The following is a 27,210-nucleotide window of genomic DNA, read 5'->3' as shown; positions in this document are numbered from 1 at the left end:
CCGTCTTCCTCCGGGCCAGCACTACCTTGCTGCCTTGAACAAAATGGGTTCTGTTGGGAAGGGACAAAGGGGGACTGGGCCGCAGGGATGACCTGCTCACGGGATTTGATGGAGGAGGGTCTGTGGTGAGTGAGTGAGGGCTGCCACGTGCTGGGTCGGGGTGTGGCGGGGCAGAGTGGAAGTGTAAACACCTTCTTCCTCCGGACGGTGCTGGGTGGGCTGATTTCCCAGAGAAGCTGACCTGGGAGCCGGTCTTCAGGGGATAGACAGGAAGGGTGGGGGAGGGGAACTCGCTGCAGACCCCAGGTTCACAGTGTTTGACCCAGGGATCTGGTACCACCACGCAGAAGCCCAGGTGGCTACCCCTGTTACAGCGAGCGTTTCTGGGGTCGGCTTTGGTGGGCGCTACATGGAGGCTTCTTCTGAAGACCCCGCGAGCACAGCGAGGATGCAGTGCAGCGGGCAGATGCCCCGTGGGGGCTGCGGCAGCTTCTTCCCTCCGCTCTTCCTCTGGGGGTCTCTTGGCCATCCCCTTGACCCTCACCCGTCCGGGTCCTGATGGAGGGGGGGCCGTCTCTCCTGCTTCTCCGAGGGGCGGTAGGGGCCCTCGCCCCAGACTAGGGAGGAGGCAGCAGGTACTGAGCACCCGCCCCGGGCGGCCCTGCTTGCGCTAGACCACCCGGTCCGCAGCCCCGGGGCACCCGCTCGGCCCGCTGGGTAGGCAGGAAGCACACTCTGCAGGTGGTCGTCGCGGAGGAGGTGTACTTCGCTTTCCCCTCCTTTCCTCCACACCCGCGCCCGCTGAGGGTGGGGCGGGGCCGGAGCACCCTCAGACCCCGCTCTCTGCAGACCCGTCCCCTGAGGGCCCTCCGCGGAAAGGCTTTGGGGTGTGGTGACGATCCCGTCTACTCCCCCGCTGGCACGGACCAAGGCGTGGGGTCCGCAGGGCACGGCCCCTCCCGGCAGTGCTCAGCGGCCGCCCTAGACCCGGGCGCTGGCCCTTGTGCCCTCCGGACCCGAGTCCGGGGCCCGCACGGCCACTGCGCCGCCGCGGCTCGGCCTCTCAGACCCCTGAGATCCGGTCGGGCCTCTGAGGCGGGGACCGCGCACTCCGCGTCTGTCACCCCCGTTCCACAGATGGGGGTACTGAGGATCGGGGGTGCGAGTAAGCCGGCCACCTACAGGCCCGGTAAGGCGGCGGGAACGGCTCGGCCCAGCCCGGCAGGCCGGGACGGCGCGCCCTCGGTGGCCCTCGAGAGCCGCGGCCCTGGGTAGCCGCGGGCGGCTCCCGCCGGGCGCAGGCTTTCTGGCCCCCTCCGGCCGCCGTCCCAGGCCGTTTCCGCCGCCCGCGCGGGGCACTCTGGGACTTGTAGTCCCAGGGCTCACGCCGTCCTCAGCTCGTCCGCGGCTCGGTGGCCATTGGCTGGCGCGAGGCGTCGGGGCCGACGGGGCGGAAGGGGGGCGGCCTCGAGGCCCTCGCCGGCGCGAGAGAGGCCGTCACGTGATGTTTGGGTGCCGGCTCCGCCCCCCGTACCGCCCCTCCCTCCGAGAAAGCACGGAACGCGCCCGGGAGCCACCGAAGCCCAGGTGAGGCAGCGGCGTGCGGTGGTGCCGGGCCGGCGGGGGCGGGCCGGCGGGGGGAGGCTGGCTTGGCTGGGAGGGGGCGAGGCCGGAGGCGGGGGCGGCGGAGGCCGGGGCCGGGAGGGGCGCGCGGGGCCCGGGGTGGTCGGGGGCGGGGTGGGGCGGGGCCCGCGCGGCGGAAGGGCCTCCGGGAGGGGCGGGACCGCCATGGGAGGGGCGGGGCCGAGGGGCAGGGTCGTGGGAGGGGCAGGGTCTCGGGGGCGGAGCGCTCGCACCGAGGCCCGGGTGCACACCTGTTGGGCGCCAGGGACGCTGCTCATCACCAGCGAGCGGGAGGCAGCCCTTGAGGGAGAGCCGGACACGATGTGCCTCCTCTCCGCTCCTTTCTGCCTTTTCTCTACGTTTGGCTTAAAACGTGCCTCTGGGGCACGGAGGGTAGGGGCCCTCCCTCCCGTCCAGCTTCCAGGTGCCTCTGATCTGTGCTGCCCCCACGGAAGCCCTCCAGGGGCTTCCTGTTGGGAGACTCACGTTTCACTCCTCCTTTGCCCTCTGGGCTCTTTGTGCGCCGTCCAGTGTGGCGGCCACTAGCCAGCGCGGCGCAGGCATGGAACACTCCGGTCATGGCAGAAAATTCTTTGGGTCGAGCTGCTGGACTAGATGGGCCTGCTGCCATTGCAGCCACACCTGGCCTCTTCCTCACCCACCCTCTTCCTGCCCTTGTCTTAGTTCCTGGTGGGATGGCAGCTCACCATCTTTACGGCAGGTCACAGCCCACTTTGCTGACCGCCCTCTCCTACCAGTACCCTGGTTCAGGTCCTTTCTCTTTTCCTTCTCAGCACTTCATGTTTTGTCACTGTCGCTTGTTTGCTTGTTTTCCGCTTTATCTTGGGTCCCCAGGAGGCAGGGATTGGGACTGTTCCTCACTATAGCCCCAGGGTGGACAGTGTCAGGGTGAGGTCCAGGTGAAGTATGTCAGTATTGGAGGGCTTCAGCCTATTAAAATGGTACTTCTGAGTGGTCAGCCTCATATGTTGTAGGTCCTCGGTAGAAACCGGCGCAGCCTGCCCAGGACAGTGCAGGAGCCCAGTTGTGACTGCAGTAGCTGTGGGAGAGTGGCAGTCCGAGAAGGCTTCCTGGAGGAGGCGGAGCTTCCTGGGCCACCTGCACATTTCTCTCCTCCTTTGATTGCTCTGACTGTATCCAGGCTACCTTCTCCGGGCGCTCCTCTGCAGGGCCCTGAGGTGGGCACCTATACACGGGCACTGCCATCTAGGGGTTTGGGGGCTCATGGGCAGATAGGAGTCCTTAAGTCCCCTCCTGCAAGGTGAAGGTCGGGACCCTGTTCGGGACCCTGTTCCTGCCTACTGCTCCAGCCACACCTTCCACCCACTTGCTTCGTGTGCCCTGCCAGTGCACAAGCCCTTGTTTCCTGCACAGCCCATGTCTTTTCTCATGTCTGTGCCTTCCACTTGGAATGCCTTGTACTCCGGTTCTCTTTGGACGCTTTCCTGTCCCCTTCCTCTCCTGGGTCGGTTCACCCACGTTTATGACCATGGCTCACAGCACACAGCACCTTTCTGTGTTACTGAGAGTTTCGTTGCTCTGACTAGTGTTTGGACTAGTGTTTGGGAGAAGCAAACTGTTGGCCAAGGCTTAGATTTTTTTAATGCGCACAGGCATATCTGTGGCTGTTGGGTTTGTTTTGATTGTGTTATTTGCTACAAATGGAATTTAACCTGGGTGGCTCAGTCCAGCGTCATTCTTTCTGTTCTTTGAATTGTGATCTGTGCCATGTCTGTAATGACGGACTTGCTGGGCTGTGAAGGTAGGCCGCCTCTCGGATTCCTCTGTTTTCTGCCAGAACGTTCAGCACCGCCTGGCTGCTAAGTGTTTGCTGGACCCCTGAATGGAGGAGTGGGTGACATGAGACTAAGTGAAGCGGGAATGAACAGCGGCAGACCCGAGGGAGGCAGGTGAGGTATGGATTTGGTGCTGGTCCCAGGAGGGCCAGCCTGTGCCGCGCTGAGAGTCACTTGAAGAGCAGCCGAGACAGGGCTGTGGGGAGCAGGGACCAGGGGTCTGACGTCTGGGGTCTGGGCCGGACCACACGAGGGGTCTGTGGCTAGAGGTGTGCGCCCCCTCCCAGCCCGCAGAGTCCAGGCTGTCGGCCCCTGGGCTCCGTATCGTGTGGCTGGGTCCACGATGGTGGTAGCAGTGCCGTGGACCTTTCCCTGGCGTGATTGCTGGCTGGGGAGAGCGGGGTCTTCCTGGGAACTGGCGCGGCAGGCTGCACACAGTCCCAGCAGCCCTGCGCTCCCGCCTCCAGGAGAGGGCAGCCCGCCCCGAGGTGGACGCAAGAGAGCAGACCAGGCAGTCGTGCTGACCCTGTGAGCCCCCATCTCGGAGCTCCCAGTCGATAAAGTTTTATTGTTTTCTTTACATGGGTTGATGGAAGACTGTCTCATTTTCTGCCTCTTGATGTCCCCCATGGGAAGGATGGGGACCCAGCCCTGACTGCGTCAGCATCCTGGTACGAACAGTGAAATCCTGCGGACACAGCGTGGCTGAGTCTCAGCTGTGGGGTCCTGAGTCACGTTCCTCATTAGCACGTCCCCGCCCTCTGTCCTTTCTGATCCCGCAGCCACCGGGAGGTGGTGGCATCCGCGCCATCGCAGAGACACAGGCGCTGAAGCTCTGGGAGGGGCTGTGGAGTCAGGGGGTGCCCGGGAGGCTGGTGCAGCTGCTCCTCTTCTGAGCAGCCCTCCGGCTCCAGAGACTGCTCTCTGGCCTGCGTTTGAGGTGGGTTAGCGGGAACCCAGGAGAACTGGCCATCGTCAGCCTTTTGTATCATCATCGTGATAGTCAGCACCGTTTATGGACCTAGCACCTGCTAGGTTCCTCATATTCCTAAGATCAGCACACTTTCCGGGCTGAGTAACTTACCCGGAGTCACAGGCGCGTAAGTGAGCGGCCAGGATTTGCCTCCAGCACTCTGGCTCCAGAGCCCGCCCAGCTCTGCTGCCCCGCCCGCCCAGCCTTCCTGCTCTGCTGCTTCCTGCGAGGACCAGATTGGAAGATGCCACCGCCCCAGAGAATGCCTTTTGAGTTGGAGAACGACTTTGGTAGTGGTGATGATTATACTAATAAAGACTTTATCCTGACTTTCCCTCCGTATTGAACTGATGTTCTAAAGGAGTGCCTGGCACGGGTCGAGGGCGTCAGGGAGTCCAGCTCTGGAAGTGTGGTATCTCTCGTCGGGGGCGGGGGGTCGCGGCTGGGCTGGAACTTGGAATTCTTGTTCCCAGTGTGGCCGGATGAAAGGGGGTTACAGTGAGCCCACCATTGACCATGGCTCCTCTCTGGGACCTGTGGAAAGGAGTCAGGTCCTTAGGGCTTTGGGACCAGGTGCCATGCTCGGGCACCTGTCTGTCCACGTCTGTCCTACTGTTGCCCGAGCCAGACCCTGGATGTGGTCGCGGGGTCACAGGCTGCGCCTGCACCAACTAGGAAGCTGGATGTTAGGGGTGCGGGGTGGTGGGGAAGGAGGGCGGTGGGATGTTTTCTGGGGAAGACAGGGGGCAGGCACCCCGGGGGATGGCAGGGGCATCAGAGCTCTGTTCAGGGAGTTGGCGCCAGACAGAGCCGGCCAGGGGCAGCCCCCCCGCCTTCCGCCCCAGACACCGCTGGCTGGCTGCCCTCCACCGGGAGCCATGATCTGTTCCTGCCAAGTATTCAGAAAGGGACACAGTTTTACACCGGCAGCCCGGAATCAACCTCTCCCACGTGAACTCGGCACAGCAGCCCCCTTCCCGGGCCTGGCTGCCCTCTCAGCACAGGCTTTCGGTGGCGGTACCACCGAGGAGCTGGATCCCCGCCTCGGGTCTGCCCTCCTTCCCCGCTACGGCCTCGCCCACAGCCAGGGTGCTAATGAGCCTGGGCAGGTGGGAGACGGGCCTGGGCTTGGGAGGTGAGTCGGTTCTGTGTCTTCCGGGTCCAGGGTCCGGAAAGCCTTCAGTCACAGGGCGGACGTCTGGCTGGTCCGCAGCCTCCAGCCTGGACCCCGTAATCCCCTCTCAGTGTCCTGGCTCTTCTGGCCCGGGGGCCTCTCTGGCGTGTCTCCCCGGCTGACATGTCTCAGGGCGCCCATCTGCAGCATCAGGCCGCCTCCGCGCTTGGCCTTTGCAGCTCTCACGGTGTGACCTGAATGTCTCCCCAGCCTCTGGTCAACCTGCTGGGCCGATTTCTCGGCTGCCCAAGGCTGCCCTCTGGGATCAGCTTGGCTGCCCCTCTGGCTGGAATGGCCGGGCGCCAGCGCCCCAGGGGACGTCCTCCGACCGGTCAAGGCTCAGGTCTGTGCTGCCGTGTGGAAGCCTGGCCCGTCCTCGGGGGCCTGGCCCAGGGCAGGGGAGGGGCTGCAGACTGATGGAAAGCCTTGCGTGGCTGCTTCCTCGTTTCCTTGTGGTCATTTGGTGTCGGGCTCCCCGTGTACTCTCCAGGGCCAGGACCCTGTCTGTCTCTGTGGCCCAGCACAGGAAGAGCGCACAGTAGGTGCTCGATAAATGCTCATGTAAGCACAAGCTAGCTATTGGAAAGGGGTATTTCTCAGCTCTTTCAGCTGGTTTCTGGGCATCTGCCGTGCCAGGGGCCACCTGCATCTAAGGTGGGCCAGCCGTGAGCAGGTGCTTCACATGTGTGTCCTGGCTCCTCGGAGCAGAAGGGAGACGGCAGCTTGCAGAGGGTGGGTTGTAGCTTGCAGGGGGCGGAGCTGTGTGGGGATGAGTCTTCCAGGGCCCTGCAGGTGGGTGGCACGTGGAACATGCTGTAGGGACCCTGAGGAGCGGGGCCGCAGCTCCGAGTGGAGGATGTGGTGGTTTTGGTGCCACTGGTCAGAGCAGGGAAGCGGGGCAGTCATTTCCTCTTAGACCTCATGAGGTGATGCCTGTTTTCCCAAGGCCACGAAGTGCAGAGCGGGCTGGGCGTAGGACCTGGCGTGTCCAGCCCTAGAACCTGGGCTTTCCCACTCTGCCCCACAGCGTTACCGACCCAGGGTTGTGGAGAGCTGCTGGACCAGTGGCTTGAGGGGGTCCCCGGAACTGGAGGGGCTCTAGTCACCCCAGCTGGCAGCATCCTCTTCCTTTAGCCAGAGCAGCTCTGATCTCATCCATTTCACCTGGACCTTCTGAGGATGATTGTGTTTGAAGGAAGGATTCTGTAGCTGGGAAAAGCTCTAAAGCTGGTTCAGCCCTCATTCTACACCTGGGGAGGCAGGGGCCAGAGCTGCCTGCTGCTGTGGGGTGCAGCCTTGCCCTGCCTCTTCCGTCTGGCAGCGTGTGCCGCTGCCCACCTGCAGGAGGGGCTGGAGGCCCGTGGAGGGGGGCCCCACAGGCAGCAGGCGGGGTTCTGTCTTATGGGCCAGGAGGGCCAGGTGGGCAGGAGTGAAGTCAGGCAGCAGGTGCAGGCACGGATGTGATTGGATGGACAGAAGTCTTAATGGTGTAGGGTAGGTCTTGCTGCGGTAACAAGTATCCCCCAGGTGCCAGCAGCTTAAAACCACAGAGTCAGCTTTGTGCATTGGGAAGGACACCCTTCCTCGCCGGGCTTCCCCTTTTCCTTGAAGGATTGCCCTGTGCTCAGACAGAGGTTGAGCCCTGTGGGGTCACCTCCCTTGTGGCCCCCATGTCCCAGGAGGCAGGCACTTGGGAAGCAGATCAGGCTGGATATGTTCTCTGCTCTGGCCACTTGGTGACCTCGGGCATGGAGATAGACAGCCCAGTGTCTTTGGTTTTTGTTTTTTTAATTATTAAACTTTATATTTTGAGACATTGTGTGTTCACATGTACAACTGTAAGAACTGATTCTGAGCCTTCCTGTGTACCTTTACCCAGTTTCCCTAAAGGTAGCGTCTCCAGAGCTGTAGCACCGTGTCACACCCAGGATACCAGCAACGGGTGCAATCAGAATGCAGGCTGTCGCTGTCACCTGGTTGCCCTTTTGTAGCCATACCCCCCTCCCTGCTACCTTCACCCTCCTGAACTCCTGGGAAGCCCCAGTCTGTCCTCCTTTTTTCTTATGTCATTTCAAGAATGTTCTACAAATAGAATCATACAGTGTGTAGCCCTTGGAGACTGGCTCTTCATCTGGTGTGATTCCCCGGAGGTTTCTCAGGGTTGGCACATGTACCTGTAGTTTGTTTGTGTTGATCACCAAGTCCTGTTCCATGGTGTGAACGGACCACGGTTTACCTGTTCCAGTGCTCTTGCACTTTTTGAATAGTGTGTGTGGTTCAAAAGTAGAAACACATGAGGAAGCGTCCAGTAGAAAGTTGAAAGTCTCCCCATCCCAGCTGGCCCGGTCCTCGTCTCCACATGTGACCCTGCTCTTGGTCTCTTATCTATCCTTCCAGATACGTAAGAATGCGATTATCTACCAAATACAAATCTACACTTTGATATTTTTCCTTTTTCTGTCACAAGTCATGTTATAAATTTCTTCTCCACCTTGGTTTTAATTTTTCCCCCCACTAACCAAAACGTCCTGGAGGTCTTCCTATATTAGTACAGAGAGCTTCTCTTCTTCTCGTTGACAACTGCAGAATATTTCGAGTATGGGTATGTCAGAATCGATTTAATGTAGTCTTTTGTTGATAGAAATTTAGGTTATTTTCAGTCTTTGCCTATTACAGAATGAATGACCTCTTCGTATGTCATTTGATGCATGTATGTAGGATGTATGCTCTGAGTGCAGGTGCTGGGTCAGAAGACTCAGACTTTCCTCATGAGGACACACCCTGCCAGCCCCCCTCCAAAGGGGAGGCACTGGTCCACATACCCATGGAAAGCTGTCGCGCCCATCCCCCAGCTGCTCGCATGCTGAGTGTGATCAGGCTTCAGAGCGGGGACACATCTGCATTTCCTTTCTGATGGATGATGGTATCTTTTTATGTATCAAAGAGCCGTTTGTGTTTTAGTTGTGAGCTTTCTGTTCCTTGACATGGTCCATGTTTTAAAAACTGCGTTGTTGATTTTTCCCTGTAGATTATGGAGATGAGTTCTTTGAACGTCAGATGAATGCAGGGCATTTGCTGCTGCCTTTTGTTGTCCTTTCGTGTAGTCAGATCCGTCAACTTTCACATGTGGTGTTTGGATTTTGAGTCGTAGTTAACGAATGCTTCTTTTCTTCAAGTTTAAAAAGAAGTCCTGTGTTTTCTTCTCATTTTCATTGATTTCCTTTTAAAGTTTTTATTCATTTGTCTTTTATCCTGGTGTGTGGTGTGAGGTATGAGTCTGACCTTAATTTTTTCCCAGATGGTCTACTAGTAGTCCTGTCCGAGTTATTAAAGAATCCGTTTCTTCCCCCACCGGCTTTAGGTTCTAGCTTAGTCATGCCCTAAACGGCCATCTGTATTTAAATTTTAAAATAATGTATTTATCCTGGTAACAGCCCTTCACATGAGACCTGCCCCCTTCGCAGATTGAAGTGCACAGTACAGGACTGCATGCACAGTGCAAGTACCGCATGCTGTCGACCAGGTGCAGCGTTGCCCACGCGCGCTCTGGAGCCGCATCATGTTGCTTGTGCGTGCTGATTAGCGGCTCTGCACGTCCCCTGCCCCAGCACCTGGCAGCCACTGTTCCACTCGGTAGTTCTTTGAACTGGACTATGTTATAGATTCCTCGTATAGGCGGAGTCATGCAGTGTCTGTCCTTCTGTGACTGGCTTATTTCACTTTGCATAATGTCCTCAAGGTCCATCCGTGTTGTCACGCACTGCAGAATTTCCTTTTTAAAGGCTGAATGATATCCATCATATGGATATGCTGCGTCTCCTTTACCCATGCATCTGCAGACAGATGCTTCGGTTGTTTCCATATCTTGGCTGTTGTGAATAACACTGCAGTGAACATGGGGCGCAGAGTGTCTTGGAGATCCTGATTTTAATTCTTTGGAATAAATGCTCAGAAGCGGTACTGCTGGATCACATGGTAGTTCTATTTTTAATTTTTGAGGAAGCTTCATACTGTTTTCCATAGCGGCTGTGCCGTTTCGTGTTCCCACGGTCAGTGTACAGGGTTCCAGTTTCTCCACATCCTTGCCAGCACTTATTCTCTCTCTCTCTTTTCTTCTTTTTTTGATAATAGCCATTCTGACAGGTGTGAGGTGACATCTCATTGTGGTTTCGATTTGCATCTCTCTGATGATTACTTACGTTGAACATCTTTTCATGTGCCTCTTGGCCATTGGTATGTCTTTCTTGGAAACATGTCTATTCAAGTCCTTAGCCCGTTTTATAATTGGGTAATTTATTAGTTTTCTTAAACTATTGAATTGTAGGAGTTCCTTATATGATTTGCAGATTAACGCCTTATAAGATGCACACAGTCGTATACTTAGCATGGTTCCTCTTAACGATTTTACAGTTTTTTTGACGTTTCATGGTGCGAAAGTGATACACATTCAGTAGAAACCATGATTCGAATTTTGAATTTTGATCTTTTCCTGGACCAGAGATGTGGGGTGGATACTCTTGTGATGCTGGGCAGTGGCAACCACAGCTCCCCATCAGCCCCGAGGTCACGAGGGTGACCAGCCGGTGCCCAGACAGCTATTCTGTATTCAATTTCAGTACAGTGTTCAATCAGTCACATGAGATAGTCCACACTTTAGTGTAAAATAGGCTTTGTGCTAGATGGTTTTGCCCACTTGTAGGCTAACGTGCGTGTTCTGAGCACGTTTCAGGAAGGCCAGGCTAAGCTGTGACCTTCGGTAGGTTCAGTGTTTTAAATGCATTTTCGACTTACCTTCAGTTTACCGTGGGTTTATCAGGGTGCAGCCCCATTGTGAGGCGAGGAAGGTCTCCCGCTCCGTAGGTGCCTTTTCGCTCGATGACTACTTCCTTTGCTTTGCGGCAGCTTTGTAGTTTGATGTAGTCCCACTTAGCTGTTTCTTGTTTCTGTTACTTTGTGCTTTTGGCATCATATCCATGAAGTCACTGCCAAGCCCAGTGCTGTGAGCCTCTCCCCTGTGCTTTCCTCTAGGAGTTTTATGGTTTGGGTCTCGTGTTTTAAGTCCTTAATTGATTTTGAGTTGACTTGTGTGCGTGGTGTAACATAGGGTCCAAGTTCATTCTCTTGCGGGTTCAGCTGCAGTTTCCTGGCATCATTTGTTGCGGAGACTGTCCTCTCCCCGCTCTGTGTTCTTGGCACCCTTGGCAGATCCAGTGACTGTGTGTCGATTTCCTTCTGGGCTCTCTATTCTGTGCCATTGGTCTGTGTGCTCGTCTTATGCCAGTAGCATACTGTTTCAGTGACTGTCACTTTGTAGTATATGTTGAAATCACGATGGGTGATGCGTCCAACTTTATTGTTCTTTCTCAAGATTGATTACGTTTGTTTGCCTGTAAGCTGTTCCACTGTCCATGTGTACAGTTGTAACCTCTATTTTAATTTTTTTTTTTTTTTTGCCGTACGCGGGCCTCTCACTGTTGTGGCCTCTCCCGTTGCGGAGCACAGGCTCCGGACACGCAGGCTCAGCGGCCATGGCTCACGGGCCCAGCAGCTCCGTGGCATGTGGGATCTTCCCGGACCGGGGCACGAACCTGTGTCCTCTACATCGGCAGGCGGACTCTCAACCACTGCGCCACCAGGGAAGCCCATCTATTTTAATTTTTAAGGCCTTATACTGTGTTTCGGTATATCAAAGAACTCATTGCTCTTTGGTCATAATTTTTTTGCCTATTCTAGATTGTCTTTATATATGAACTTTGAATTAGCTTGTCTATTCTTTACTCAGTCCCCACCACCAAACACATACATACACACACTCGCATCCCTAAAACCTGGTTGGTTTTGGGTTGGAATTATGTTACATGTACAAACTAACTTAGGGAGAGCGACATCTTTATGACATTGAATCTTCCTTCTTAAGAATGTGCTGTAGGGCTTCCCTGGTGGCTCAGTGGTTAAGAATCTGCCTGCCAATGAAGGGGACACGGGTTCGAGCCCTGGTCGGGGAAGATCCCACATGCCGTGGAGCAACTAAGCCCGTGTGCCACAATTACTGAGCCTGCACTCTAGAGCCCGTGAGCCACAACTGCTGAGCCCATGTGCCACAACTACTGAAGCCCGTGTGCCTAGAGCCCGTGCTCTGCAACAAGAGAAGCCACCGCAGTGAGAAGCCTGCACACCGCAGTGAAGAGTAGCCCCCCGCTCACCGCAACTAGAGAAAGCCTGCTCACAGCAACGAAGACCCAATGCAGCCAAAAATAAATACATAAATAAGTAAAAAAAATTAATTAAAAAAAAAAAAAAGAATGTGCTGTACTTTCCCAATTGCTTAGGTCTCTTTTTCTGTAATGTTTTCAAGTTTATTTGCAGGAATTTTATCCTTTTAAATGTGATGGTTAGGAGTCTTTTCTTCTGTATTATCCTGTGTTTGTATACACATGTATGAATACTCTTGATTTCTTCATATGAGTTTGCTCCATACTACCTTGCTGAATTCTGTGTTTTTAATTGGGTTGGCCAAAATGTTCATTCGGGATTTTCTGTAAGATGTTACGAAAACCCGAACAAACGTTTTGGCCAACCCAATAGTTAATTACCTTGAGTTCTCCAGGTATCCGATCGTAGCAGCGGCAAGTAGTGATACTTAACCTTCCCCTTTCCAGTTTTTATATGCCAGGTTCCTTCTGTTACGTAACTGCGTGGACTCATCCTTCAGTGTCTCCGAGGAGCTGGTGGAGGCCACCTCTCTTGAGCGCCCCTGGTGTTTCCCCGTGGGGCAGATGTGGATTTGGAATGAGATACATGCCTTCCACGTGTCAAGGAAGAGCCTGTCCTGCCCATTTTACTGAGAGTCTCATTTATAAAAATCAAGAACTATTGTCGAATTTTGTCAGTTTCTTTAAAAAAAAATCATCTATGGGATGATCATGTGACTTTTCTCCTTAGATATAGTAATCTGATGAATCACACTAATGGGAGTTGCTAACAGCGAGACATTCTTGAGTTCCTAGAATGCCCTTCACTTGGTCTGATGTGGGATTCCTGTAAGGTGCTGCTGGATACTTTGTGCTGTTTAATTTAGCATCTGTATTGCTCTTCATAAGTAGGCTTGGTCTGTCATTTCGTTTTTGGTGTGCACTTTCTTCTAGGTTTTGATATCAGGGTCGCATCTGCTTCATAAAAATAAACGTTTTCTTTCTGATGCATTTCTAGAGTAGTTTAATAGCGTTGAAATACCTGGTCTTTAAAGTGTTGGTAGACTTTGTGAAACTGTTGAGACCCGGTGCTCTTCTGTTAGTTTTGTTTTTGTTTTGAGCAAGAAAATCCTGTAAACTTTTTCTTTCTTTTCTGGGGGTCAGTTTTAGAAATTATATTTTCCTAGAAAATTGTCAGTTTTGTCCAGGTTGTCAGATTTATTCACGTAGACTTGAGTGTAATTATCTCTCACTCTTAATTTTCTTGGTTTCTGTGATTATTTCCATCTTATTTGTTCCTGTTTTTCTTGGTTGGATTGGCTGGTTGTTTCCATTTTATGGTTTTTCTTTTTCTTCAAAGAGCCATCTTTTGGGTATTTTAAAAAATTCATTGTCCTTTTTTTTCCTGCTTCTTAATGCATCCCTTTTTGCTTATAGTTAAGAATTCCATTTGCTTTGTCTCAGTTTATCTTATCATCCTTTTCCCTAGATGTTTAGATGCTTGATTAACTTGTTTCTGTTCTTTTCAAAAAAGTGTTTAATGTTTAAAGGCCGTTCCTTCAGTTCTGAGAGTATGTGTTTTCCTTATCAGTGCTGTCTGGAAGTGCTATAATTTTGGTTTGTAGTCTCTTTTTTGGTCCAAGAGCTGTTGAGGAGCAAGTCTGAAAAGCATCTTTTGATTTCTTCGTTTTGTTGTTATTCTGGTTTTAATTGCATTTTTTTTTTCTTTTGCGGTACGCGGGCCTCTCGCTGTTGTGGCCTCTCCCGTTGCAGAGCACAGGCTCCGGACACGCAGGCTCAGCGGCCATGGCTCACGGGCCCAGCCGCTCCGCGGCACGTGGGATCCTCCCGGACCGGGGCATGAACCCGCGTCCCCTGCATCGGCAGGCAGACTCTCAACCACTGCGCCACCAGGGAAGCCCTTAATTGCATGTTGATCAGAGAATGTTGACTATTCTCTTTCGAACTTTTTGGGTTTTATGTGGTTTTTCTTGTGGTTCTAACACGGAGTCAGTTTTCACCATTGTTCCACAGGCACTTGAAAAGGAGATCTGTTCTCTCTTTTGGGTGAACAGCAGTTGACGTGTGTGTCAGTCAGTTTCACCACCTGATCGTGTCGTGGGTCACATAGGTAATAGTTTTTGTCTGCCTGCTCTGTCGTGGACTGAGAGAAGGGAATTGCAGTCCTGCCGTAGGTCTGTTTCTGCCCCTTCCTCCTGTGTCTCCTGTGACTGCTGGCGGCTGTGGTACAACTATCGTTTTTATTCGGAATTGCGTCCTTTGTTTCGTCTCCACGCGGCCCGACTTCGGGATCATGGTGCGCTGCCCTCCCTCTTGGTTTGCCTGGCGCGCCTTCTCCATCCTTCTGCCCGTCACCTCCTGCGTTCCTTCGTGGGTGTCTGTCTGTTCCATAAGCATGAGGTTGGATTTGCTTTGTGATCCAATCTGAGAATCTTTTTTTCTTTGACTAGAGAAGTTAAACTCAGTGCCGTTAACTGACGGCCAGCCGGCTGTGTCTGGGCCCATTGTTCTCAGCACCGCGGACAGCTCCTAGGGCGGGGCCTCCATCCCTGCAGCCCATCCTGCCAACGGACACCTCCTCCCTGCAGGCTTGGGGCAGGGCTGGAGGCCCAGGGCTGCCCTCGGGTCTGAGCCACTGGCCTGCCCTGGCATCAATACCAGCGGGTTGGTGGGCAGTCGGGGGAGGGGCTGCAGGGTGTTACTGTGGGTTTGGGGCTGAGGGCAAGCTCTCCTTTCCCCAGGGGCCCCTCCAGCTGGGTCTGCACTTTCAGGTCCGGGGCAAAGAGCGTGGGCTTTGGGGGTCCAGCCCACGCCTCCTGCCTGTCACTCTGAGCAGTGACACTTGTGGCTTACCTCTGCCATCTGTAGAAAGGGGGACCCCGCGTCTTCCTGCCGCCACCCCGTCTCCTGCAGGAGGGGTCTTGCCCTCCTCATTAAAGCGGCAGACAACAAGCTGTCCAGCAGCCCCTGCCTCCTTGGCCTCACGTCATGCTGTCCTCTGCGAGGGAGGAGGTGGCGATGACCTGGGGGGTGACAGTGGGGCCAGTGACTCATAGGAGGGCAGGGCTGCTGCTGAGGGTTGGCCTGGCGATGCTGCCACTGGGGGGGGTGGTACCGAGGGGTGGGGTTGGCAGTGGAGGTTTTCCGGTGGCCAGGGTGGTGTGGTGACACTGTCCGGTCACGCTGCTCCTGGCGGGGTGGTGTGATGTGGTGGTGAGACTGGGATGCAGCTGCACCCTGGACACTCAGGTGGTGACGGTGGCTCAGAAGAAGGCCCAGATCTCAGCGCACTGGGCCCCCTGTCTCCCCGCTCCCTCTGCACGGGGCTTCCCCACGGGGCCTCCAGTGTTCGGCACGGGCTGCCCTCCGTAGCGGTAGTCAGTATGCGCCTGTCTGCCTGGGTGAGGGTGAGGGGGGGCGAGGCAGGGAGAAGGAGCTCTGGGTGTGGGGGTCATGAAGCCTGTGCCCTTAGGATTGAGGTTTCAGGTTTGTGCCCACCCCCTTTCCCCGCGACCGCTGGGCTCAGCAGCGCCCTCAGCCAGCCTGTTCTTAGGACGTGGCAGGTGTGTGGCAGCCCCTCCGCCCTGTGGCTCCCCACGAAGGGCCGGGGGAGAGTCCTGGGGCTTCTGCTGTCTCGTCGGATGACCGTGGCCGTGCTTGCCTCGCTGGCCCCTGTTGGGAGAGCTGGACTGTGAGCCTGGTGTGGCCTGAGCTGCGGCCTGCCACCGCTCTGGCGGGGCTGTGGCCATGTGGGGTGGGGACAGCACTGGCTTTGCCCAGAGACAGACCTGGGTCTGGTTCCCACCTTGGCCTCGGATCAGCTGGGCTTCCTGGGCAAGTTCCTCACCTCTCTGAACCTCAGTTTCCTGTCCATGGAGTGTGACAACGAAGGTTCCTTCCCCACAGTTAAGTGGTGACCACGGGCTGTGAGTCCAGGGCCTGCTGGGTAGCCTGTCCCTGGAGAGCTGGGCTGCCTGCTGAAGTGGGCTGGCTTCCCGCCTGCGTGGGCCGTGCCCGGGAGGACGGGGCCTCCAGCTCCGGCTTCAGGCCATGATCCTTCTCCACCCCACGGCCCGGGGAGTCTTGGGGTCTGAAGGGGCGCGTGGGTCCTGGCCGTGCGCAGCTGTGCTGTGGGCCACGCCCTCGTGACTCAGGCACAGTCTTCTTGCTCCTTGGCTGCCACCATCCTGGGAGAGGGCCTGGCTGACGGGCAGGCAGCAGGGCGGTGGGCAGAGCTAGGCCCTGAAGCCGGGCCTCCCGTGGCCTTTTCGGGGAGGGGCGTGGGGGTGGGGGAGGGGTGGTGTGGCAGGTGGGATGGGAGAAGGGCATGAGTGGCTGGCATCCCAACCGCTCTTTGGTGCTGTCAGCAATCCTGCTTCTCCGTGGCCATTCTGGGCATCATTCTCGGGGTGCCTGGGGCGCCTGGCTGGCGCTCTGTTTGACGAGGAGTCCAAGTTGCTATAGCAACACTCCACCGCATGCCACTGCAGCCCCTGGCCCCTCCTCTGCCTTTGCGCACACAGGCACCCATGCGAGGGGCCCTTGGGGTCTGGCCCAGGTGCGTGTGTGGGGAGAGGCGGCCCGAGCCAGGCTCTGTGCCTCAGGGTCCCCTGTTGGGGTGGTGGCGCATGGCTAGCACACGGATGGGGCGCCGAACACGCCTGGTGCTTTCGAAGCGCTTATGTGTCTTAACTTATTGACTCCCCAGCCACTGGAGAAGTGGGTCTGTGGCAGCTGTCTCCTTGTTGCCGGTGCAGGGAGGCAGGAGGCTGCATTCTCATCCATGGTTTCTTAGCTGGGAGGTGAGGGGCCAGGGTATCCCAGGGTGCGGGCTGGTGTGTGGCCAGGGTCAGGGGTCACCATGTGCCCTGGCCCGACCCAACTGCGACCGAATCAGGGGTCAGGCTGGATCCCTCCTGGGCTAGGCTCTGGCCGGGGATGAAGTCTCCTCAGTGGACTGGTTGGGTCTTCAGCCTTCACCAAGCTGCATAAGTTAACAGAATGATCCTAAACCAAATGGGGTGTGTCCACTTGCCGAGGCTGGCCGGGCAGGACGTGGATGCGTCGGTCACTCCCGGCCGTGTGCTCTGCGGGTGTGGGCTGTCTCAGGTGGTTTCCCCGGGCAGCTCCCAGGGCACCAGGTGGCCCGTGTGGGTTGTTGGCGTGCCGTGGGTCCATCAGCCAGCAAACTACCTGAGGACCTGCTGTGCACTGGTCCACCCCGGGGACCATGGCCAAAATGCAGCCCTGGCCTGGTGGAGTGCCACCGCTGGCCTGTGCGTCTAGCCCATCAGCGCTAGCATGTTTGCTTGCTGGGTTAAGTGACCACGTGTATTTTTCCTGATTGTAAAAGTGATGTGTATGCCTGGCTAAGAGCTTCGGGGGCCCCTGGCTCACACCCCGAGCACGCCCTGGGTCCCGAGTGCAGCGTATCTGCCCGCAGCCTCCGGTGACCCGCCACCAGCCACCGCGCTCTGAGCAGCTTGGTAATCGCTATGGGATGTGATTCACACACCGTACAGCTCACCCGTTACCAGAGTACAGTTTAGTGATTTTTAACCCATTTGCAATGTTGTGCAACCATTACCAAGGTCTAATTCCAGAACTTTTCCACACCTGCACAGGAACCCTGTACCCATGGCGGTCACTCCCCATTCCCACTTCTGATTCCCCCTGGCAGCCCGGGCCACGTCCTGTCTCTGTGGATTTGTGTGTTCTGACGTCTCACGTGGATGTGGTCTGGCACCGCGTGTTCCTCTGTGGTGGCTGCCTCCCCACCTCACCGTGTTTTCAAGGCCCTGGTGATGCGTTTCCTTCCAGTCTTTGGTCCGTGCACGTGTGCCGTGGGTCTGGGATGTGATCCCTGGAGGTTCCTCGTGCCTCTTCCCACTGTCGCATGAACGCGATCACCGGGGGCGGGGGCAATGGGGGGCCTCTGTTCTGGCTTCTCGTGCTCGACACGAGGATTCTGCGAGCCCTGCGTGTGTAGCTCACGTCAGCAGCCTGAGCAGATGGAGGGTCTCGGCGTGTCCCTCTCCTGTTGGTGTGCGTCTGGGCTACTTTCAGGGTGGGTGATGATGACCAGGTGCCCAGGAGTGGGGTGACCCTGGCGGAGGTAGATGTGTCTTTATAAGAATCTGCTGAGCGGTTCTCCTGAGTGGCGGTTCCTCTGTCCCTGTGGCCAGGACATGCACTCCTCAGGGTAACTGTGTGTCTTGTGTTTGTAGCATCATTTTTCACCTTGGCGTCACGTGTGAGCATTTTCCGCCCACGACTGAATATATACTTTTAGCACTATTTAAAGTCGCTTCATCACACCCTGTTTAGACGCCTAACGGGATGTATTTAACCCTATTTAAGGTTGCTTCATCACACCCTGTTTAGACACCTAACGGATGTATTTAACCCTATTTAAAGTCGCTTCACCACACCCTGTTTAGACACCTAACGGGATGCATTTAATTGTTCATTGCTGCTATTTTGGTTGTTCTAGCTTTCTGGCTTTTATTTTGTAATGTTTCTGGCTTCCGAGTGCTTCCTGTCTGGCTCCTGGAGCAGAGCTCTTGGGGTGCAGGGCGTGGTGCCTTCTGCAGATCGGTTTGCCTCTGCACCCCCAGGGCCACCAGCCCCGATCCCTCCGCAGTGGACCCCGCCTGCTTGGGGGTGCGCTCTCGGGTGGGGGACCACTCCTGCTGTGCTGTGATGTAATGTGATGTTGGGTTTCGTCTTCTCACTGAGCCCGGCGCCTCCCTGGGGTCAGGGGACTGGGTGTGTGGCTCTGCCAGGCGCTGGGCCCTCGCACGTTCTGTCCTGCGTGGGTTTGTCTAGCTGAAGAGTCTGATGTGGGGGGGGCGAGCCGTGGGGACTTTCTTCGGAGGGCCCCCCCCCCCCCCCCACTGAGGGCAGGGCACCGAGGTGGGGCTGGGTCCCTCCCTCCGCTGCCTGGCCTCTCCCTGCCCCACTGGTTCTGTCTGAATCTCAGTGTCTCTTCCCCATTTCAAATGGTTTTCATTTGCGAGAACCCTCCAGGGGCCTGAAATTCACGGATTTCCCACTTCTAAAGTGATGTGCTTGGAAGCCAGAGTCCCCAGCTAATGAACTTTAGGTTTAATTTCCCTGAATTTTGTAACTAACATCTCGAGAAGACCCGCTCCTTCGCACATTCAGAGGAGGCCAAGGGGGCTCTTCCTTTTTGCTTTTTCATCACGTGGGGTTGTGTTCCTCCCTCCTTTCCCATCTATGTCGAGGCGTCCCTCTGTCTCACATTCTTGCGTCTCTGTCCTTGCCAGGAGGGGTCTCGGTCCCTGCTGGGCTCTGACAGCCACGGGCTCAGGCCAGGTTCTTGGGCTCTGGAGCCCCGGCCCAGCAGGTAGCTGGTGGGTCCCTGGCGTGGTTCTCTGCCAGGCCTGTCCTTGGCTCTGCCTAGCCTCCCCTTGCCCAGCCTGTGGTCAGGAGCCTGGGTCCGGGCACATCCTGGCATGGTCGGGGGGTCATCTCCTCTGAGCCGGGGTCAGTGCTCCTCTGCAGTGTGGTGGTCTTGGGGTCCCCAGCTCTCGGGGCTCCCCACCTCTCACAACCCCAGCTCCCGCAGTGGCCTGGGGCAGGTCCTGGGGGTTGTGGCCGACGGATGGTGCAGGCAGGAGGCCTGAGGCCGCCCTGGGCCTCCTTCCTGGGGATGGCCGGGCTGACTTGTCTTCAGTGCCTGTGTCCTGGTTTCTCAGGCAAGCTGGGGGTGAGGCATTGGGGCAGAATCAGGCTGTCACAGCCTCCCTCGTGGGTGGGGTGTTTGTCCCCTCTCCCGTGTGTGTGAACTCCGCCGGGACAGGCATTGGCCCGCAGGGCCTTTAAGACCGCCCAGCTGTCCTTTGAAGGTGCCTGTGCCTGGCCTGAGCCAGCTCCCGTGGCCCTGGGTCTGCGCCCTGCGGCTCCTTCAAAGACCAGATGGTTTTCTTCCCGAGGGAGTTGTGCTCAGCTCCCAGCCTGGTCCGCGTGCCCCCTGCCCAGTCCTGGGGGCCTGCCCTACCCCCATCTTTTTTCTGGGGGGAGACACACGGAGAGGCGTCGCAGAGAGCTTGGGGTCTCAGCAGACTGGCGAGGCAGGGGAGTGCTGGGGCATTGCTGCAGTCGGGATGGGGAGGTGGCCTGGAGGAGCAGAGGAAGGATCCAGAAGCAGGTGCAGGGCTTGGCTAGGACCCGGAAGAGGCCGCGTGGCCTTGGAGAGCATGTGTCCCTTTGACCCCCGGGTGCTGGGGCAGGAAACAGCAGGGACGGGCGGGAGCATTGGTTCTGCGGCCTTTTGCACACACAGCTCCCTTACCCCTGTACCCCTTGGGGGGCGGGTGCTGTGGTCGGGCAGTCGTGGAGGAGGAGACCGGGTGAGGGGAGCGTCCACGAGGCAGTGGTCACGTGTGCCAGTCTCTTCGTTCACAGCATCTGATTCTGAGTCCTACTTAGGAAACTTGCCCTGCGTACAGGTTGAAGGGGAGCTCTTCTTTCCTCAGATACTTTGTTTTATCCTTTACTTGGATAGCCGTGATCCCTTTAGCATATGTTCTTTTTATTGTGTTAGGCATGAACCGCTTTTTCCCCACGTAGATAGCCAGATGTCCCAGCACCATTTATTAAAAAGTTCTCCTTTGATTTGAGGTGCTGCATTTATTTTATCCTAAACATCCGTACTTGTGCGGCTCTAATTTTAGACTTCCTTTCTTATTCCATTGGTTTGTTTGTGTTTTCCTGCCTGGTTTTAATTATAGAGACTTTCTAGCATTTGTTATGATAGCTTTGTTGAGATATAACTCACGTACCCTACAGTTCACCCTTCTGACACGTACGGTCCAGTGGTTTTCAGTATCTACGCAGAGTTGTACATCCGTCACTGCCATCAAAGCCCAGGACGTCTCATCACCCTAGATGAAGCCCCACACCCGTTAGCAGTCACTCCCCTGCCCCCCCCACCCACCCAAGCCTCTAGCAACCACCTGCCTGTGTCCTGTTTCCGTGGACCTGCCTGTCCTGGGCATTTCACAGACGTGGGATCGTGCGCGTGTGACCTCCGTGTCCGGCTCCTCAGTGCAGAGTTTCCAGGATTCATCTGTGTCGCAGCAGCATCAGCACTTCTTTCTCTGGGATTTTTAAGTCTGGGGGAAGCAGTGCTTTTTACCTGCTTGTTTGTGTAGCGTTTTCTTACATGAACTCCCTCGGCCTGTCTGGCTCTATAAAGATGCTGGTTGGTATTTTTATTGGAGTGGAAGAAGGGATGTTTTTGTGAATAGGGTCATCCTGTTCAAGGACAAGGATGGCTTTCCATGCGATCCTCTTGGCCTTCCGTCTTCTGGAGTGTTTTAAAGCTTCCACTCAGAGGTATTTCCCATTTCACGTTAGCTTCATTCCTTGATGTGTTACTCTGGTGACGGGTTTTCCTTACGATTCTGTCCTCTAACTGGGTGTGTGTATGTGAAGACGGTTGCTTTCTGTATGTGAGTTTTATGTTCTGCTGCTTTGCCCAAGTCTTTACTTCTTGGAATTTGAACCTTGTCTCAGGGTTTCCCAGTCACCGTCATGCCGTTGGCACTGGTCCCACTTCTGTTTCCCACGTCCCGTTGGTCTCGCCTGTTGACCTGTGTTGCCGACGCCTCCGGAGCAGTGCTGGGTGGTGCTGCGCACGCAGGGAACCTCTGCCCTCTCCTGCATCTCTGGGAATTGCTTCCAGTGCTTTCCCTTTAAACAGATGCTTGTTTTAGGATTAAAGGGTGTTTACCATTTTAAGAAAGATTTTTGATTGTTTTCATCAGGAGTTTTGTTGATGCGTCTGTTTTTGGCACCTGTGGAGAAACTCATAAGCTTTTCCCTTCTGTCTGTTAACGTGGTGTCACGTTAATGGGTTCCTAATGTCGAACGTGCCCCACATTCCTAGAAAAATAAGCAAATCAGGTTTGAATTTTGTTTCTTAGTATCTTATTTAGTGTTTTGGCATCAATATTCATAGCCAGTACTGGTTCGTAACTTTCCCATTTTTTGGACTGCGTTCATCAGGTTTCCGTATCAATGTTGTACATGTTTCATAAAAGAATCAGGAGGTTCTCCTGCATCGTCCACACACTGGAATAATTTATGGAGCTCGGGAAATATGTGGCTTTGGAAATGTGGTGGAATCATCCCCCCTCCCCTCAACCCCCCACAAAACCATCTGGTCCTGGTATTTTCTGTTGGGTGGTTTTTATGATAACTTTCTATTTCGTTTATCCAAATTTGTCTGTTAGAGCTCTCTGTCTCCAGTGGGTAGCTTTTTTTTTTTTTTGGTGAACTTCGTTTTCCTAAGATATTATCCATCTTGTCCATGTTTTATGATTTATTCGTATAGAGATTTGAAAGTAGAGCCTTAATGATTCCTTAACATTTTTGTTTCAGTGATTTGCCTCCTTTTTCATTTCTTATATTGTGCATTTGTGGCTTCTTCCCTCTTTTCCTGACTAAGTTAGCTATTAGTTGTCTTTTTTGTTAGTACTTTTTAGAAACCAGGATTTTGATTTATAAATTAGGTCTATTGTTTTTCTGTTTTATACCTCATTAATATTATTAACTTTTATATATATTGTTTCCTTCCTTGTGGTTACTTTTGACTTTTTTTTTTGCTCTTTTCCAACCTTTTGAGCTAAGAATGAAGTCCATTTGTTTCCTTTTTTTTTTTTCATGAAATGTTAAGGGTTATGACTTTTCATCTGATCACTGCTTTAAATGTGTTTTGTTGGTTTTCACATGTAGTGTTTTCACTTTTTTTTAAAGAAATTTCTTCATTTTAGTGGATATCTTTTCCTTTTTCTCCAAGACTTGTCTAATTATTTTTGAAGTGGGAGGAACTTCTTGGTTTTAGAAGCTGTGTCGGACATGTGTGCATGTTACTGCCAGTGAAGTGTGTTACAGCTGATTGTGTAGCTGTGCAGTCTTGGTGCCCAGCCCACGAACACGGCGTGGCCCCTCATTTGTTTTATGTTTCCTTTACTTTTAATAATTTTTTTTATTTTAGTTTTCAGTACACAGATCTTGCATCTTTCTTAAATTTATTAAAAAAAAACTCTAGTAGAATTTTCATTTTATTTTGAACTTAAAACTCTTGGACATAGTAATTCTAGTTTTAAAGAAAAGCTACCAGATTAACAGAAAGCCTACCTTTCCACCAGATTCCCCATGTGTTACCGTTTCCCCGTATTTGCTTCATCTCCTTCCCTCTTCATGTTCGTGTGAACGTCGTGTGTTCTTCTGAACCGCTCGGTGAGCTGCAGATGTGATGCTCCTCGATCCCCAAATACATGATCTCTTACGTAACTGCAGGGCGGTTATCAAAATCAGGACATTAACCAGCCAGTACTCTAGCCTAAGGGTCTTACTGGTGTTCACGGGACAGACCTTGTGAGGGATCCCAGTAACTCGTCTTAGCAAAATGAAATCCAGGATTGTGTGTTGGTTTTGGGGAGTGACGTCCCTTTAGCCTCCTTGAACCTGGACGGTTAGTTCCTCTGTCTTTGTTTCCCGAAACTGACATTGGTGAAGACTGCAGGTCAGTTGTTTTGCAGGCTTTCGCTCAGCTGGGTGTGTCTGATGTCTCCACAATTGTTTGTTCTTGGCAGGCGGACCTGGAAGGCGCTGCCGGGTCCTCCTCAGCGCGTGTGGCAGCAGGAGGCACATGACGTCTGATGTGTCCCCGATGGTGTGATGTAGGTCCTTGGGTTAAGGTGACTAGTCTTCCAGGTTTCTTCTCTACAAGGTTATTCTTTTTCCATTTTTAATTAGTAAGTTTCTTGGGGAAGATACTTTGAGACTATGTGAATATCCTGTTACTCGTGGGACTTTCACCCACCAGCTCTAAGGTCCACTGGACATTCTTGCCTGAATCAATTATGGTCACAATGTTGCTCATCCCATCACCCCTCCCCAGCTGGCAGTATATACGCTCTAAGAAAGAGCTTCTTCCTTTTCTTCACTTGTTTGTTTGTTTATAACCATGTGGACTCATGGATTTCTGTTTTACTTCTTTATTGTAAGGCTATAATAAATAAAAGTTATCTATTACCATTGTCTATTTTTTAAAAATTAATTATTTTTTGGCTGCTTCGGGTCTTCGTTGCTGCGTGCGGGCTTTTCTCTAGTTGCAGCGAGGAGGGGCTGCTCTTTGTTGCAGTGCATGGGCTTCTCATTGCGGTGGCTTCTCTTGTTGCAGAGCATGGGCTCTAGGCACATGGGCTTCAGTAGCTGTGGCACATGGGCTCAGTAGTTGTGGCTTGCAGGCTCTAGAGCACAGGCTCAGTAGTTGTGGCACACGGGCTTAGTTGCTCCATGGCATGTGGGATCTTCCCAGACTAGGGCTCGAACCCATGTCTGCTGCATTGGCAGGCGGATTCTCTTTTTAATTTATTTATTTATTGGCTGCATTGGGTTTTCATTGCTGTGTGTGGGCATTCTTTTAGCTGTGGCGAGCAGGGGCTACTCTTCGTTGCGGTGCGCAGGCTCCTCATTGTGGTAGCTTCTCTTGTTGTGAGCACTGGCTCTAGGCACGTGGGCTTCAGTAGCTGTGGCTTGTGGGCTCTAGAGCGCAGGCTCAGTAATTGAGGCGCACGGGCTTAGTTGCTCTGCGGCATGTGAGATCTTCCTGGACCAGGGCTCGAACCCGTGTCCCCTGCATTGGCAGGCGGATTCTTAACGACTGCGCCACCAGGGAAGTTCCGCTATTGTCTATTTTCATGCTCAGGTTGTCCCAGATTTGGCCAGTGGAAGCCTTTCAGGCTGGTTCCTGTGTCCTTTGGGAACAGCCCCACCTTGCTTCGAGCACTTCCGTACTCTTTTGTGTAACAGAATATTCTAGGCTTATCTTTTACTTTCTCTGCCCAGTCCTGGAATCAACCATTTCTCCAAGCAGTCTTAATTCCTTTTTGTGAAGAATGGTACTTTGTAACCAAAATCTGCGTGCTGGGTGTGTCCGTTGCTCTGGGGCGTTACCCCGTCTTAGGGGACAAGGCTGGGAAGAAGATGAACATCACACTCACAGCTGTGTGAACGACTGGTCCTTGTGCGGCTCCGTGTACCCACTCACATCTCTCTCTGCACCGTCTGTGGGCAGTGCAGACTGCATTCACACGCCGCCCGCCAGCTCCAGTGGGCAGGGAGGGTGCTGGCGGGGTACCAGGCAGGTGCGGGAGTTGCTCTTTTCTTCCTCCCCAGCTGTGGGACCACAGTGGGACCGCAGTACCCAGGGCAGAGAGTACTGGGGAGGGCGGGTGGGAGGACTGCAGCCATGGGGCGGGGTGTTGGGGGGCTTGTTCTAGACCCCGTCTGTCTCTGTGACTTGGGTGAGTCGGTTTCCCTCCCTGAGTTCAGTTTCTCTTCTTAAAAATTGGAGTTTGACCCACAGCCAGCATCATTCTCAATGGTGAAAAACTGAAACCATTTCCGCTAAGATCAGGAACAAGACAAGGTTGCCCACTCTCAATGCTATCATTCAACATAGTTTTGGAAGTTATAGCCACAGCAGTCAGAGAAGAAAAAGAAAGAAAAGGAATCCAAATCAGAAAAGAAGTAAAACTGTCATTGTTTGAGATGACATGATACTATACGTAAAGAATCCTAAAGATGCTACCAGAAAACTACTAGAGCTAATCAATGAATTTGGTAAAGTAGCAGGATATGAAATTAATGCACAGAAATCTCTTGCATTCCTATACACTAATGATGAAAAATCTGAAAGAGAAATTAAGGAAACACTTCAATTTACCATTGCAACAAAAAGAATAAAATACCTAGGAATAAACTTTGCTAAGGAGACAAAAGACCTATATGCAGAAAACTATAAGACACTGATGAAAGAAATAAAAGATGATACAAACAGATGGAGAGATATACCATGTTCTTAGATTGGAAGAATCAACGTTGTGACAATGACTATACTACTCAAAGCAATCTACAGATTCAGTGCAATCCCTATGAAACTACCAGTGGCATTTTCCAAAGAACTAGAACAAAAAAGTTCACAATTTGTATGGAAACACAAAAGACCCCGAATAGCCAAAGCAATCTTGAGAAAGAAAGATGGAGCTGGAGGAATCAGGCTCCCGGACTTCAGACTATACTACAAAGCTACAAAAGTAATCAAGATAGTATGGTACTGGCATAAAAACAGAAATAGAGATCAATGGAACAGGATAGAAAGCCCAGAGATAAACCCACACACATATGGTCACCTTATCTTTGATAAAGGAGGCAAGAATATACAATGGAGAAAAGACAGCCTCTTCAATAAGTGGTGCTGGGAAAACTAGACAGCTACATGTAAAAGAATGAAATTAGAACACTCCCTAACACCATACACAAAAATAAGCTCAAAATGGATTAAAGACCTAAATGTAAGGCCAGAAACTATCAAACTCTTAGAGGAAAACATAGGCAGAACACTCTGTGACATAAATCACAGCAAGATCCTTTTTGACCCACCTCCTAGAGAAATGGAAATAAAAACAAAAGTAAACAAATGGGACCTAATGAAACTTAAAAGCTTTTGCACAACAAAGGAAACCATTAACAAGACGAAAAGACAACCTTCAGAATGGGAGAAAATATTTGCAAACGAAGCAACTGACAAAGGATTAATCTCCAAAATATACGAGCAGCTCATGCAGCTTAATATCAAAAAAACAAACAGCCCAATCCAAAAATGGGCAGAAGACCTAAATAGACATTTCTCCAAAGAAGATACACAGATTGCCAACAAACACATGAAAGGATGCTCAACATCACTAACCATTAGAGAAATGCAAATCAAAACTACAGTGAGGTGTCACCTCACACCAGTCAGAATGGCCATCATCAAAAAATCTACAAACAGTAAATGCTGGAGAGGGTGTGGAGAAAAGGGAACCCTCTTGCACTGCTGGTGGGAATGTGAATTGGTACAGCCACTATGGAGAACAGTATGGAGGTTCCTAAAAAACTACAAATAGAATTACCATATGACCCAGCAAACCCACTACTGGGCATATACCCTGAGAAAACCGTAATTCAAAAAGAGTCATGTACCACAATGTTCATTGCAGCACTGTTTACAACAGCCAGGACATGGAAGCAACCTAGGTGTCCATCAACAGATGAATGGATAAAGAAGATGTGGCACATGTATACAATGGAATATTACTCAGCCATAAAAAGAAATGAAAATGAGTTATTTGTAGTGAGGTGGATGGACCTAAAGACTGTCATACAGAGTGAAGTAAGTCAGAAAGAGAAAAACAAATACTGTATGCTAACACATATATATGGAATCTAAAAAAAAAAATGGTTCTGAAGAACCTAGGGGCAGGACAGGAATAAAGGCGGAGACATAGAGAATGAACTTGAGGACACGGGGAGGTGGAAGGGTAAGCCGGG

General features: G+C 53.1%; 1 protein-coding gene across 1 annotated transcript in view; it reads left to right on the top strand.

The window, feature by feature from the left end:
- Positions 1-831: 831 nt before the first annotated feature.
- Positions 832-27,210, top strand: part of TSNARE1 (t-SNARE domain containing 1) — an 81,110-nt gene continuing 54,731 nt past the window's right edge. The window contains exon 1 of the mRNA XM_027078009.1: positions 832-1,587. The gene's annotated coding sequence lies outside the window, so the exon portion shown is untranslated. The remainder of the gene's footprint in view (positions 1,588-27,210) is intronic.

Source organism: Aethalodelphis obliquidens, unplaced genomic scaffold (assembly GCF_003676395.1).
Source record: "Aethalodelphis obliquidens isolate GAN/ISIS:26980383/991018 unplaced genomic scaffold, ASM367639v1 scaffold41, whole genome shotgun sequence".
Lineage (NCBI taxonomy): Eukaryota > Metazoa > Chordata > Mammalia > Artiodactyla > Delphinidae > Aethalodelphis > Aethalodelphis obliquidens.
The sequence above is the reverse complement of the archived record's forward strand: the minus strand, read 5'-3'. Positions and strand labels throughout refer to the sequence as shown.